At 39.0% G+C, this 14,524-nt stretch overlaps 1 protein-coding gene across 7 annotated transcripts in view; it reads left to right on the top strand.

Annotated features, from left to right (window-relative positions):
* Window positions 1-14,524, top strand: part of CADPS (calcium dependent secretion activator) — a 476,998-nt gene that overhangs the window by 130,908 nt on the left and 331,566 nt on the right. The window lies entirely within an intron of this gene.

The following is a 14,524-nucleotide window of genomic DNA, read 5'->3' on the forward strand; positions in this document are numbered from 1 at the left end:
GACATTCCAGTAGCACCCCAACATCTTTAGAGTGACATCCCAACTCTTCACTAAGGCTTGAGGCAGTGCATGAACTACTCTTGCTCATAACTGTTTTCCCCGCATGCTCACTCACTGGACTTCTTTCTGTTTCCCCAAAACACCAAATTGGTTCTGGGCCTTTGCATTTGCTCCTCCCTCAGTTTAGAATGCTTTTTGCCAAGACCTTTGCATTAATGCCACAGCTTAAATGTCAACTTTTCTAAGACGTCTTCCAAGACCACCCCATCGAAAGTTTTTCTTGCTTTACATCTCACAGAGTCACTATCCCATCCCTTGTTCTATTTTTATCATAGTTTTTACCACTGTTTTCCATTCCTTCTTCATCTATTTTTACCTGTTTATTACCTGTCTCGTGCTCCACTCCTATCCTTCACCAGAATGTTAGCCTTGTGAAGGTGGTGACTCACCTTTTGCCTTATTTGCTAATATTTCCATAAAACAATGGCATGAAAAATTCTTGGCACATACCGGGTGCTCAGGAATTGCCTATTGAATTAATAAATGGATGATGGCAGTTTATTTTAATTGGTAGATGGGGTCTTGGTATCAACCATGATAGCTCACCTAGAACTTTCTGGATGTTTTAGTAAGTAGGAATCTGTTTATCATTTCATAATGTAATATAGATATTGCATTCAAAAATATTTCTCACATCCTATTTTCTTCTCAGCCAATTTCAATTCAGAACACTGATTGCCAACCAAAAGGTAGATGTTTTCTTTGATGGGTCAAGAAATATTTTGAAATGACCAGATAAATCTCAATATGAAATTAAATTTAATTTTTCTTTTTATTTAAAATACTACTACATCCCACACGGTGCTTTTAGAATGGGGTGAGCAGGTAGTATTCCCAACCTCAAGAATATGGGTTGTCAAATCACCTGCTTGGGTTATAAATAACTTTCAAAATCACAGAGCTAGTTAAGTGTTCCTAAACCTGTTAGTCACAGAATGATTCCAGAGATTAATTTTTCTTCTTCTTAAAAACAGCAGCATTATTGGAATGAATGCATTGTTATGCCATTTCTCATATCAGTGTTTTTGAACTTGTTAAATAGGGTTAAGTGGCAGGATTATGTTTTCCCCTGAAAAGAAATTATTTAGATTCATAATCTCAACATGTTTTCCACAAGTTAGAAAAAACATACAGTACTCTTATTGACCTAAATATAGGGGTAAACTGAGGCAAGCTCAAACTTGTCAAAAAGATGAGCTTATTCGGGAATAGGAGAGGAATTGCAGTTCCAGACATGCAAACTATAGCAAGCTACAGGTGAGTCTGTTGAAGGTTTGGTGTAGGCTCTATTTACATTAGTCTCTCAGTCCTTAAGTTTTGTTTTCCTAAGGACACATGCATGAAATTTTCCGTTTTATGTGCTCTGGTTCCATTTTAGATTGAAATTCATCACATTTCCTCCTTTTGATCAAGATCTTTTTCAGAAAACACTTCGGATCAATTATGTCATTCAGATGTTGTCTGCTAATTTTTTTAAAAGTGTACTTGGATTGCAGGTAGATTGTATTCTATGTCCCATGGAGCTTAGAGGGTAGTCCTCAGGTGTCTTTTCCCATTAAGCTGAGGAAGACTATCCTCAGGTGTCTTGTCCCATGGAGGAGGGAAATGATAAAGAGTTTCACTTGCCTCATTTGAACAACAAGAGGATTGAAAAATGAGGAATCTCAGCCATGTCCCTCTGAAGTACACAGTTTAGTTTCTACTGTCAGTTGAATTCCAGGAAAAGCCTTTGAAAGGAGAAGAATTTTATTTTGTACATACGTTTGGGAATAAGGCATTTGTTTACTAATACCAAACAGTAGAAATTTAATTAAAAAGATTAAACTGAGGATCAAAAGCCCAATGATAGCTATTGATTAAAATGCACTTTTCAGCCAGCTTCCTCACTTGCCTATATTTAGTAGATTAAAAATGCCCCAAGTTCTAGGAGCTTGGCCAGCTTCTGCTAGCAAATTGATATTGTCCTTCATTATTTTTAGTTCTTGTGTTATTTTCCCTGACTTACTGACATAAAAACGAAGTTCTTCAAGTAGGGCACAGGTTCCTCTGCTGAGCAGTGAGAAGGTTAAGGGCTCTGCAGTTTTTGTAGGACTACTTCAGCAAGGCTGTCTATTTGAGTTTGTTGATATTCAAAAGCTCAGATAGAAGCATTGAAAGTGGTAGACATAACTGTAGAAAGATTGTGAATTGCTTTTTCAAGGTCTGCTACTCCAACCCAAGCTAAAAAGGCTCTGGTGAAAGCCTGCCCCAAACCCTTTCTATCTAATGTAGGGTTATATGTAGGCATCCATCCAAAGTCATAACCTTCCCAGTTCTGGCACACCCTTTTAAGTTGATAAAGGACCCCAGATTAGGTATATAAGCAGTGGAGGGAAGAGTTTTTCTAATTTCACTGCCAGATGGGAGGCCAGTGATCCCAAAACATCCCTTCCAATTAAGGGGAAGTGTAGAGTTCGTGTTTCTTCCACATAAAAAGAAATACCCAATGTCTTCTAAGGCACAGTTGGGTCTCTTTGCCCAGATATTTTCCCTGGAATAAAAGAGGGGATCTCATGATCAGAAATATAATCATTATAATCATAATCTGATTTACTAGCATTGTGGGAATGATTATGTGAGTACCTTAAATTTCTGTAGATCTGAAGTTACAAGAGAGCTGATCTACTGTAAATAAGATTTTGGTGGAGATATAGAGGATTTCTACTGCAAAAGTAATTTGAATTAAGTCTCCACCATTCCCCAGATTTTTTGTTAATTCCCAACGAAGTACCATTGAGTTGGGAGGACATTAGCTTCCAATTTTCCAGTATTATTAGTTTTCATTGCCCCATCATAAAGATACATTAATGGAGGCAATGATAAAGTCTTCTGGATTCCAGCAGGGAGTGAATTCATGTTCACCTGGATTATATAAAATGGTATAGTTACAAATATTTAGTGGGAACCATCCTATAGTTTTACCATTCCCATCATTATGTTTTTGAAATATAACAAAGATTTTGGGTAAGAGTCCAGACATGAGTGAGGGTTATCCCATTATGAATAGGGAGTATCCAAAGGAAAGCCATAATATTTGGTGCCAGTCTTCTGAAAGGGAGGACATGTGTGATTTCCAAGCTATCAAAGGAAAATCCTATATCCTTACCAGATAGGTTTTGCCATCCTTCTAAAGAAGGTGGCCAGGCCAACAAGTCACATTCATCATGAATATTTGCTCATGCACAAATCCAACAATCAATAAATTTAGCAGAGGGGTGCCTGGGTGGCTCAGTCATTAAGTGTCTGCCTTCAGCTCAGGTCATGGTCCCAGGGTCCTGGGATTGAGCCCCACATCAGGCTCCCTGCTCGGCGGGAAGCCTCTTTTCTCTCTCCCACTCCTCCTCCTTGTGTTCCCCCTCTCTGTCTCTGTCAAATAAACAAAATCTTAAAAATAAATAAATTTAGCAGAATCAGAGAGTTTTTTATTAAGGGAGGGATAAAAGGATGTGTTAAAGCTAAAGTAAAGAATGGTAGGAAAACTAGGGAAAGAATAATTGAAAGCATGAATGGCATGATTTAACTAAATATAGAGTGAGACAAGAAAGGAAAAAAAGGAAATTTATACAGGCCTGGTCCAGATATCTTGTCTATTTTAGACTTCAGGTACTTCAGTCCCTAGAAACTTTCAGTTTCAGGTCACCATTTGGTATATAGGTCCATTCAGGTTTTGGGGATTTTGTTTAGATGTGGCACCTGTATCCAGGAGTCTATTCCTTGAATTTGGCTGCACAGGAGTTAGTTAAGGATACCAGGGAGGAGCCTTTCCAGCAAGGTTGAAGAAAGTCTTTTTGGAGATGTATTTTCCGATAGATGAACTCTTCAGGCTGTAGGGTGTGACGTTGGATGTCTTCATCTCCCGGGAGTGCACTAGGGAAAGATTGTTCTATCAGAGTGTGATTCTTTTTTATGGACTTGATCAGGCCCTTGCAAGCTTGAAGTGTATCCCCCTTTATTAGTTGTGGGGCAAAAAAAGTGAGGTCTAGGTGTATCAACCATCCTGTAATTATTTCAAAAGGTAAAAATTTTATGTATCCCAATGGTAGTAGATCTAAGATTTAGAAGAACCAATGGTAATTCTTTTGGCCAGAGTACTTGGAGGATTTCAATTAATTTAGCTAAGTCTTAATAAATCCATTTGTACACTTGACCAGTCCTAAAGACTGAGGATGCTAAGAACAGTGAAAGTGCTACAGAATTGGCCAAACAGAATAGCTTGTCGAGGTATTTGACCAGTAAAGTGGGTTCTCTGATCACTATGAACTTCAAGGGGTGTTCTGCAAGTAGGAATAGTCTTTTCTAATAGGACTTCAGCTACAGAAGAGGTAGTCACCTATCTACATGGGAAAGCTTCAGTGCAATGTGAAAACATGCAAACCATTACCAGAGCATACTTATATCCATGAGATGGGAGCAATTGTTTGAAATCTATTTGCCAAACCTCGAATGGTTCATTGGGTAAATTAAAATCTTGGGGGCAGTATGAATAGGCTTCCCTGGATTACATTTAGGATAAGAGCAATCAAGAAAGGTACTTTCTGTGTGTGGCCTTGCCAATGTTTCCCCACCAGTATTGATTTATGAATGTTACTTCATCAGTTGACCAATGATTTAATTCATGTATGGTGGTTAATAATGGAAATTTTAGATTTTCTGGTAGGAACGGTTTGTTATTTGGTCTGAATCAGAGTTTCTTTTCTTCGTGATACCAGCAGCCTTTAGATCTCCATCTTTGTTTTTCCTATTCAGAGCTTCTTTGTTCATGGGGGTATTGATTGATTCTGGGGAGAGGTTTCAAAGGATCAATTTGGATCTTAACTTTGGGCACTATGAATTCTGCATATGTCCCTGGGGGATTTGCCCATAGAGCAGGGGATACTAAACCTAATAATGGGGATAAGTCTGAAATTTGATCTTCCCTGATTTGTAAAGTACTTGTGAAAGAAAAAGAGTTTGGATTTTCTTGGAGATTAAATTCGAGAGATTTAAGTTCAGGAGATTCTAACTCAAGAATTATATTCTCCCTTTCAAGAGAAGGAAATGGCAATACAATAATTTTCTAGGAAACCTTGTCCTAATAAGTGTTTGGGAGCTGATTCACTGAGGAGAAATGGAAGTTTATCTTGCAAATGTCCCAAGCAAAAGTGTATACATTTAGAAACAGGAACACACTGGTTTATTTGAGGCCCCCATTAATTGAATAAATATATTACTCCACGGGGGGAACTGTTTAATTGTAATGGGGTTGAGCACTGATGGAGTAGCTCTTGTGTCAGTTAATATTATAAGAGGTTCATGCCCAATCTGGAGAGTAGTTTCCTCTAGTCTCTTTAATGGTAGAATGAGAAACAGTCCCTGTGTTGTCTTGGAGCCCGTATTGGGATGAGTCTGACCCTTGGTTCTTGGAAAGTTGTCATCATCTGAATCTTTTTAATTTGTAGCAGTCCTTTCTCTGATGGCTGGGTTTTCTATGATGATGACAGAGTCCAGCAGGGAGAGTCTGCTTGGGAGATTTCAGCTGTTAAAGTTGGAGATTTAAATTTTAGTTACCCTTCTTTTGGAATCATCTTCTAGGGTGTAGGCTAACTGATTAGTTAGATTGACAAGATAGATCGCTGTTTAAATCACTTATAAACATTCAATTAAGGGCCACCCTGGGGGATTGAATGTCTATAGGGAGTTCAGAATTTTCTTTAAAAACAGTTTGGAGTTTGCTGTAGTAATCATGAGCAGATTCATCAGACTTTTGGGTGCATGTCTGAATTTGTTGCAGTTTACTGGTTTAGGGAAAGCCCTCAGAATGGCCAGATGCAGCCTTTTGGCTATTGCACAAGCTTGGTCATGTAAAAGAGCTGGTACTTGACTTAACGCTCAATTAGCAGCTTTCGTCCACTGCTTGGCTTGACCTTCTCCAACAAACATATAAACTAATTGATAAAGATTAGAGAAGCCAGATTGATAATTTTGAGTGACAGTATTGAATTCTTCAACAAATCTATGAGGATCCTCGGTTACCTTGGGAAAATCTCTTACTATAGCTCTAAAGTCAGCTTTAGTCCGTGATACATAAGAAATTCATAATTTAGCAGGATTGTCAGAGAGTTTTAAGGTTCAGTTGGCAAGGTTTCAGCACTAGAGAAGAAGGGGAGTTAGGATAAAGGAAGGGATTATAATAGGGCAAAGGTGGATATAGCAGAGCTGGAGCAGTGGGATTAGGGGAGACCTCGCTGGTGCTGCAAGGGAAAGACTTCAGATGCTTCTTTATCTCCTCTCATTGCTTATTTGTTTCAGTTTACTTAAAAGTAGTATTTTGTAAAGAGGCAGTTTCAGAATCCTGAATACTTTTAGAAGCCTCTAGGTACCAATTAAAATAGCTATCCCATTCAGATTGTTTGTTCTATTGCCATGGACTTCTAATTCAGTCCAGAGAAAAACAAGCCTGGGGAGAGTGAAAGTTCCCCATAATGGCCATTGAAGTCCTAAATTATCATTAGTAAGGTGGTCCATTTAGTCAAAAATATACATGAGAAGAGACCATAGTTTTATAACATAAAACCAACTGGGAGCCCAGAGGGAGGGCCACCCTTAGAACATTCACATGACTGGGATTCCACATTTTAGAAGTTTTCCGGAGAGTAAAAGAAAAGTTACTAAACAGCCTGATGGATGTGCTTTCAGGGTTGGAAGTTGTCTTTTATTTTACAGTGTGCCTTTCATGAGATACTTTTTTTCCCCCTGGTGGACACCCTTTGCTCTAGTTTTCCAACCGGTAAACAGGTGTCCCTTGTTGCATAGAGATTATGTTGCAGTTGACAGACAGTTCAGTCTGGCCCTTTGGGACCAACTTATCCTGTCCTATTGGGTGAGGCTCTTGCTTTGGGACGGTCTCTCATAAGGAAGTGGTGAGTATTCTTGCAGCATTTATTTGCTCTACCCATGCCCACAATTATTACTTACTTTTTCTCTCAAAACTTTTTTTTTTTAAAGATTTTATTTATTTATTTATTTATTAGAGAGCGAGAGAGAGAGAAACAGCATGAGAGAGGAGAGGGTCAGAGGGAGAAGCAGGCTCCCCGCTGAGCTGGGAGCCCGATGTGGGACTCGATCCCAGGACCCTGGGATCATGACCTGAGCCGAAGGCAGTCGCTTAACCAACTGAGCCACCCAGGCGCCCTTCTCTCAAAACTTTTAAGAGAATTATACCCAAATTCTAGTGTGCTTCCAATAAGAAAGCAAACAGTAGAGTAGTCATCAAAAAGGACAACATAAAGAGGACTTTCAACAGAGCTTGAATCAAAAAGCTCAACCAAAGGGAGGGAGCTCAGAATCCATAAGGAGACTTGCCAAATGAAAGTAGAGAGTGACTCATGGAAGCAGTGGACTCAAGGGGCTCAGTGTGGAGCCTTGCTTCATTCTGAGGGTTGTCATTCTTCAGGGGTCATCTCCTTCCCATGCCACTTCTAACATCAAGGAATGTCGACCTAAATAAAGAGGTAAACTGAGGCAAGCTCAAAATTGTCAAAAGTTTATTTGGAAACAGCAGAGGAATTGCAGTTCAGGATGTGCAAACTGTAGCAAGCTATAGGCAAGTCCATTGAGGGTTTGAGGTAAACCGTATTTATGGGGAGGGAATGTAAAGAGGGGAGTGTCTAGTTAGAGCCTGTTAAAATTAAAAACAAAAGGAGATCAACTTTGAAAATTTCTCAAGCAGACAAAACCAGTCCAGTCATACAGAGCTTAATTCAGCTTATTTTGTGAGACCAACCTGCCCTGGGTCGTGTCTTTTTCATGCCTCTGGAAACTGTAAGCAAAACTTCCCAAGGTTGATATGAAGCAACCCCTGACCAACTCCCTATCATTGAAGAAAATTCCAAGATTATCAGTTTTCTGTAAATCGGGAATATACAAGAAATCATTCTCCCAGTCCTTGAGTTTTGTTTTCCTAAGGGTAGGTGTGTGAGACTTAACCATTTTATATCCTCCAGTTCCATTTTAGATTAAAATTCTTTTACATTATAAAAGAATAATGTCCTCTCACCCAAGAATAATAATAATAATTGTCCCCATAGCTAAAAGAAAATTATAGGAAATGTAAAGAAAGTACTTCTTGGGACAGGATTACTTAAGACATGTAATATTATGTTCCATACTCCTTTACAGACATTAAGCTTGCCTATTGCTTCACGGTTCACATCAGTAGAAATTAGGACAAAGAGCATATGCAGGTAATTCACAAAAGAAGAAATACAAATTAATTCTAAACACATGATGATTGTTAAGTTCCATGTGTTCAGTAATCTGAGTTATATAAGTGTATTAGTAAGCAATGAAAGCATTGTTTTAAGTTAACATTGGTAATTGATAATACATTGCCAGATGTTACAGAAATGGATATTCTCATAACTTACTGTTAGAATAATTTGTTACTGTAAACTTTCTGTTGAGTAATCTGTTAATTTGTAGGATAACAACTTTATAATAAGCAAACCTTTTAACCTAGCAGCTTTACCTCTAGCAATTTGTTGTGAGTAAATACTAGGAGATGTGTACAAGAGTATGAAGCCCAAAGATGTTCACTGCAGCATTCCATATGACAGTGGAAAAATAGAAACAACTGTAATTCCCAATAGTAAGAGATTAATTCATTAGATTTTGGTTTGACCGTTTGAGAGAATACTCTTCAGCCGAAAAAACAGTTGTTGAAGAAGAAATCTTACCACATGGGAAAATGTACACGAGATATTGCTAAGTGGAAAATCAAGCAATGAAGCAATATGAAGGCATACTCTCATTTTTATGGAAAAAGTACTTGATGGGCAAAAAGCAAAATCTTAACCATGTTTATCTTTAGAGCTAGCATTTGTTGATTTTAAGGTTTTCATTTGTGCTCCTCTGTGTTTCTAAATTTTCTGCCCTAAGCATATAGGTATTTTGTCAATAGAAACAATGAACAAAAATCTCAACAAAGAAGCTATTAAAACTGTAGGATAGGGAGAAAATGATCTTCTGCATTGTTTTCTAGACTTCAGCTGTTAATATACTGCCTTCATGATTTTTGCCATTTCCAAGGACTACCTGTATGATTACTTAATATTTCTAATTAAACCAATTCTTAACTCACTTTTTAACCTATCCTTATCTTTAGAAGTAATATATTCAAAATCACAGCTTTTATGTTCTAGTTTTTTTTTTTTTAACAATATGTGTTGAAGCGAAACATAACCCTTAAAATAGAAGCTCCTCATCAGTTGGCCCTCTTATGTCATCTCACACCACCAGTGATGTGGGAGGCATGGCTGGGGACACCAGTGCCCTGATATGCTGAGGCTGGAGGCATGGAGCTCTCTGACGCCATCCCTGCAAATAGCCTCAGACTGACCAGAACAGCTTTCACATGAAGTGTCCACTTCCCACGCCCTGCAATCAGGTTTCAGAAATTATAGATTCACTCACTCACTCTCTCACAGATTACACTCAGCTCTGCCAAACTGTCAACTCACAGGAGCAAAGATATAGAAGTGAAAATGCTATGGCTTTGTTTCGTACCATGCTCTGCTTCAGTTGTTTCTTGTTTTGTTTTGTATTTTCTGGACCTTCTTATCCTTATGAGGATTCCTAGCAATTCCTAGATGCTTCCAAAATCAGAAATGCTCACAGTGTTTTCTTCTTATGCATATCACATCCTAGTGGAAGCTAGAATCTGATTTCTGGTACTGTTTTCTGAAGGTTCCCGTGATCTCTCTTTATGAGGTTCTGCCAGTAAGTGCAGTTTTCATCTCAAAGGAGAAATTACGTTTATCAAAGAGTGGTTATATCAGTTACGTATCAGTTGTCTGTTGTAACATGAACCATGTCTATCAAAACACTAAACACACACACACACACAAAGAGGCTTAACAAATGTTTCCATATTTGTGCATGAATTTTTTAAGTCTATTTTGTTTGAGAATACATGACTCTATCTCATGGAAGAGTTTGCTCATAGTCAACATAATAATCAATATAAAATAATTAAAAACATGTATTGTTTTTATTATCCTAGACTCTTAAGAGGAAGCAGTCAATTATGTCACCATTTGAGCATTTGAGTTGAATTCTAAACCCAACTTTAAAAAAGTAGAGTAACATCTTTGAGAATGGGCTGCATCTTATGAGAAATGAGACTTAGACCTGCTTTCTATCTTCATAAAATGCCAAGTGGTGGTGGTGGTGGTGATGTGGTATTTAAAAATGTAAAGCACCAGTTCTCCCCCTTTCTCTTCAGTGGCCTCCAAATCTGGAGTTGATTTGCTGCCCAGTTGTACCAGATGTCTTCTACTTCCTACCCACCCCTCTGCTTAACTGTATGAGTTATCCTTAATTGCTTCATTCTAAAACATGTGAGCGTTTTCCCTGAAAAAACACCTCTGAGGTGTGTTTTAAAAGGAGGGAGGTTAAAAAAAAAATTAACTTTGAAAGACTAAAGAATCAGGGGGAAAAAAGCCATGAATTCTATGTGCTGTATTCCCCTAGTGCTGGCGGTCTGCTGTTCTCATTGATCTTTGGTAAACTTGGTCTTGGCTGGCTGTTCTTGCTGACCTTCTGGGGGACGGGCCTGTTGCTGTGGTTCTCAAATGTCTTTGCTGGAGGCGGAATTGCCCCACCCTTGCAGGGGCCGGGCTAAGTAATCTGCTCGGGTTTGCTCTCGGGAGCTTTTGTTCCCTGCAAGCTTTCCGTATAGCTTTGGAGAATGAGAGTGAAAATCGCAGCTTCCCAATCTCTGCCCTGGAGGAGCTGAGAACTTGGGGCCCCATTCCTCAGTGACCCCCCAGAGAAAAGCAGTCACCAGGCTAATCCATCCCCCCACCCCTCTAGAACCCTCAGTTTGTTTCTCAGAGTCCATAGTCTCTCATGGTTCATCTCCCCCTCCAATTTCCCTCCCTTCATTTTTCCCTTCCTACTATCTTCTTCATTTTTTTTTAACATATAATGTATTATTTGTTTCAGAAGTACAGGTCTGTGATTCAACAGTCTTAACACAATTCACAGCACTCACCATAGCGCATACCCTACCTAATGTCTATTCACCCAGCCACCCCATCCCTCCCACCCCCCACCTCTCCAGCAACCCTCAGTTTGTTTCCTGAGATTAAGAATTCCTCATATCAGTGAGGTCATATGATACATGTCTTTCTCTGATTGACTTATTTCGCTCAGCATAATACCCTCCAGTTCCAACCACGTCATTGCAAATGGCAAGATTTCATTCCTTTTGATGGCTGCATAGTATTCCTGTGTGTGTGTGTGTGTGTGTGTATACCACATCTTCTTTATCCATTCATCTGTCGATGGACATCTTGGCTCTTTCCATAGTTTGGCTATTGTGGACATTGCTGCTATAAACATCGGGGTGCACATACCCCTTCAGATCCCTACATTTGTATCTTTGGGGTAAATACCCAGTAGTGCAATTGCTGGGCCATAGGGTAGCTCTATTTTCAACTTTTTGAGGAACCTCCATACTGTTTTCCAGAGTGGCTGCACCAGCTTGCATTCCCACCAACAGGGTAGGAGGGTTCCCCTTTCTCCACACCCTTGCCAACATCTGTCATTTCCTGACTTGTTAATTTTAGCCATTCTGACTGGGGTGAGGTGGTATCTCATTGAGGTTTTGATTTGGATTTCCCTGATGGCAAGCAATGTTGAGTACTTTTTCATGTGTCTGTTGGCCATTTGGATGTCTTCTTTGGAAAAATGTCTGTTCATGTCTTCTGCCCATTTCTTGATTGGATCATTTGTTCTTTGGGTGTTGAGTTTAAGAAGTTCTTTATAGATTTTGGATACTAGCCATTTATCTGATATGTCATTTGCAAATATCTTCTCCCATTCTGTCAGTTGTCTTTTGGTTTTGTTGACTTTCTTTTGCTGTGCAAAAGCTTTTTATCTTGATGAAGTACCAATAGTTCATTTTTGCCCTTGCTTCCCTTGCCTTTGGAGATGTTTCTAGGAAGAAGTTGCTGTGGCTGAGGTTGAAGAGGTTGCTGCCTGTGTTCTCCTTTAGGATTTTGATGGACTCCTTTCTCAGATTTAGGTCTTTCAACCATTTTGAGTCTATTTTTGTTTGTGGTGTAAGGAAATGGTCCAGTTTCATTCTTCTGCATGTGGCTGTCCAATTTTCCCAACACCATTTGTTGAAGAGACTGTCTTTGTTCCATTGGACATTCTTTCCTGCTTTGTTGAAGATTATTTGACCATAGAGTTGAGGGTCCATTTCTGGGCTCTCTTACTGTTCCATTGATCTATGTGTCTGTTTTTGTGCCAGTACCATACTGTCTTGATGATGACAGCTTTGTAATAGAGCTTGAAGTCCAGAATTGTGATGCCACCAGCTTTGCCTTTCTTTTTCAACATTCCTCTGGCTATTTGGGGTCTTTTCTGGTTCCATATAAATTTTAGGGTGTTATATGCAAACAATGAATCATGGAACACTACATCAAAAACTAATGATGTAATGTATGGTGATTAAAATAACATAATAAAAAAAAGAAAGAAAGAAAATAAATAAAAGGAGGGAGGTCTGTATGTTCATATATTTTTAAATACAAATAAACTCTTCCTGAGGAACCCAGCTAATTTTTAAGCGGGTATGGGGAATATGAGTTAAGGAAGCCAGTAGTTTCTTCACGTTTCAATTTTGCTTTGCAGGAAGGTATTTCTAGTTGTGCTGTTACTGAGGACACCCATAGCTCCTGGAAGTATCAGCAGTATGACTTTAGCATCCCCTTAGCCATTACATGTGCCTCATGGCCAGCAGGGATAGCATGTATGCTCCAACTAACAGAAGATGACAGTGCTCTCTTCATTTATCTTCTCTAAATTTTTGGAGATTTTTTCACATAATCTGGAAGAGTTGATTGGAAACACATGGAATATAATTTCCCAATCTATAAATACCTTTGCATTTTCAACATTGAATTCCCCATCATTGCTAAACTACTGATTTTCTTAACATTTCATTTCCTTTCCTCCAAACCGTCATCAATATGGTTATCTTATTACAGAGTCATTTCTCTTAGACTGATTAGCACTTGACAGCTTTTCAGATAGTTTATTAGACACTGCAGAGAAACCTCAAATTATCAAGCTTTCAGCTGTGACCCAGATTACTGGGTTTTATCCATACCTCATTATGGAGTCTTTAATCTCTATATAAGTACATAGCTTTTTCCTAATCCAGAAGTTTCAAGTAGATTTGTTAGCTGAGTATTTGCTTCTTGGGCCAGGCTCTGTTTCTCAATCTGTTTCTTGGTTTTCTAACACCAGTATGGTTCTTTGTACATAATGGTCTTTCAGTAAATATCTTTTGAAGAAATGCTTTGAAATCTGAGGGGGCGGGGGTGGCAATGGCAGTCTAGTATTTAAAACTGTTACTTAGCAACATACTTTCATCATCTATCCACTCATTCATTCTTCATTCATTCAACAGATGTTTGAAGCACCTACTGTGCACTAGACATGGCATGTCAGATGCTGGGGATAAATCTAAACTTTCCTACTTGTCACAGAATGGCTCCAGGCTCCTGACTATATCTTCCTCCTCACTCACTAAACTCACCTCCCAATGACTTTATAGGTGTTATCCTACTTAGAGTATTGTATCTGCTTCCAGTGCATTGTTATGCAACAAATTACCACAAATGTTGTGGTTAAAGAGAATACCCATTTATTATCTCACAGTTTCTGTAGGTCAAAAGTCCAGGCACGACTTAGCTGGGTTGTTTGCTAGGGACTCAGAAGCTTGAATTATGGTTCTGACTGGTCTTGTTCTCATCTGTAGGCTCAACAGGTAAGGATCTGCTTCCAAGATCCCTCATGTTGTTGGCACAACTCATATCCTTGCAATTATAGGATTCCTCAAAGTCAGCAACACAGAGACAGGAAGTCTCTGGTGCTTCAAGTCTCAGATTTCTAGACCATCTTTTAAAGATTTTATTTATTTATTTGAGACAGAGAGAGAGAGAGTGCAAGAGGGGTGGGGAGGGGCAGAAGGAGAGGGAGAAGCTGACTCCCTGCTGAGCAGGGAGCCCAATGTAGGGCTTGGTCCCAGGGTCCCAGGATCATGACCTGAGCTGAAGGCAGACACTTACCCGAAGGGCCACCCAGGCACCCCTAGACCCTCTTTTAAAAGGATTATCTGGGGGGAATGCTTGACTGGCTCAGTCAGTGGAGCATGACTCTTGATCTCGGGGTCATGAGTTTGAGCCCCATGTTGGGTTACTTTAAATAAACTTAGAGATTACTTTAAATAAACAAATTAATGAAATAAAATCTCCTATAAAAAAAATAAAAAGATCATCTGAGTAATTCAGGTCCACCCAGGATAATCACTCTTTTCTTTTAAAGTCAGTTGATTAACAACTCTAATTACATCTGCAAAATCTCTTCACTC

Source organism: Mirounga leonina, unplaced genomic scaffold (genome assembly GCF_011800145.1).
Source record: "Mirounga leonina isolate KUSES-001 unplaced genomic scaffold, KU_Mleo_1.0 Mir_94, whole genome shotgun sequence".
NCBI classification, from domain to species: domain Eukaryota; kingdom Metazoa; phylum Chordata; class Mammalia; order Carnivora; family Phocidae; genus Mirounga; species Mirounga leonina.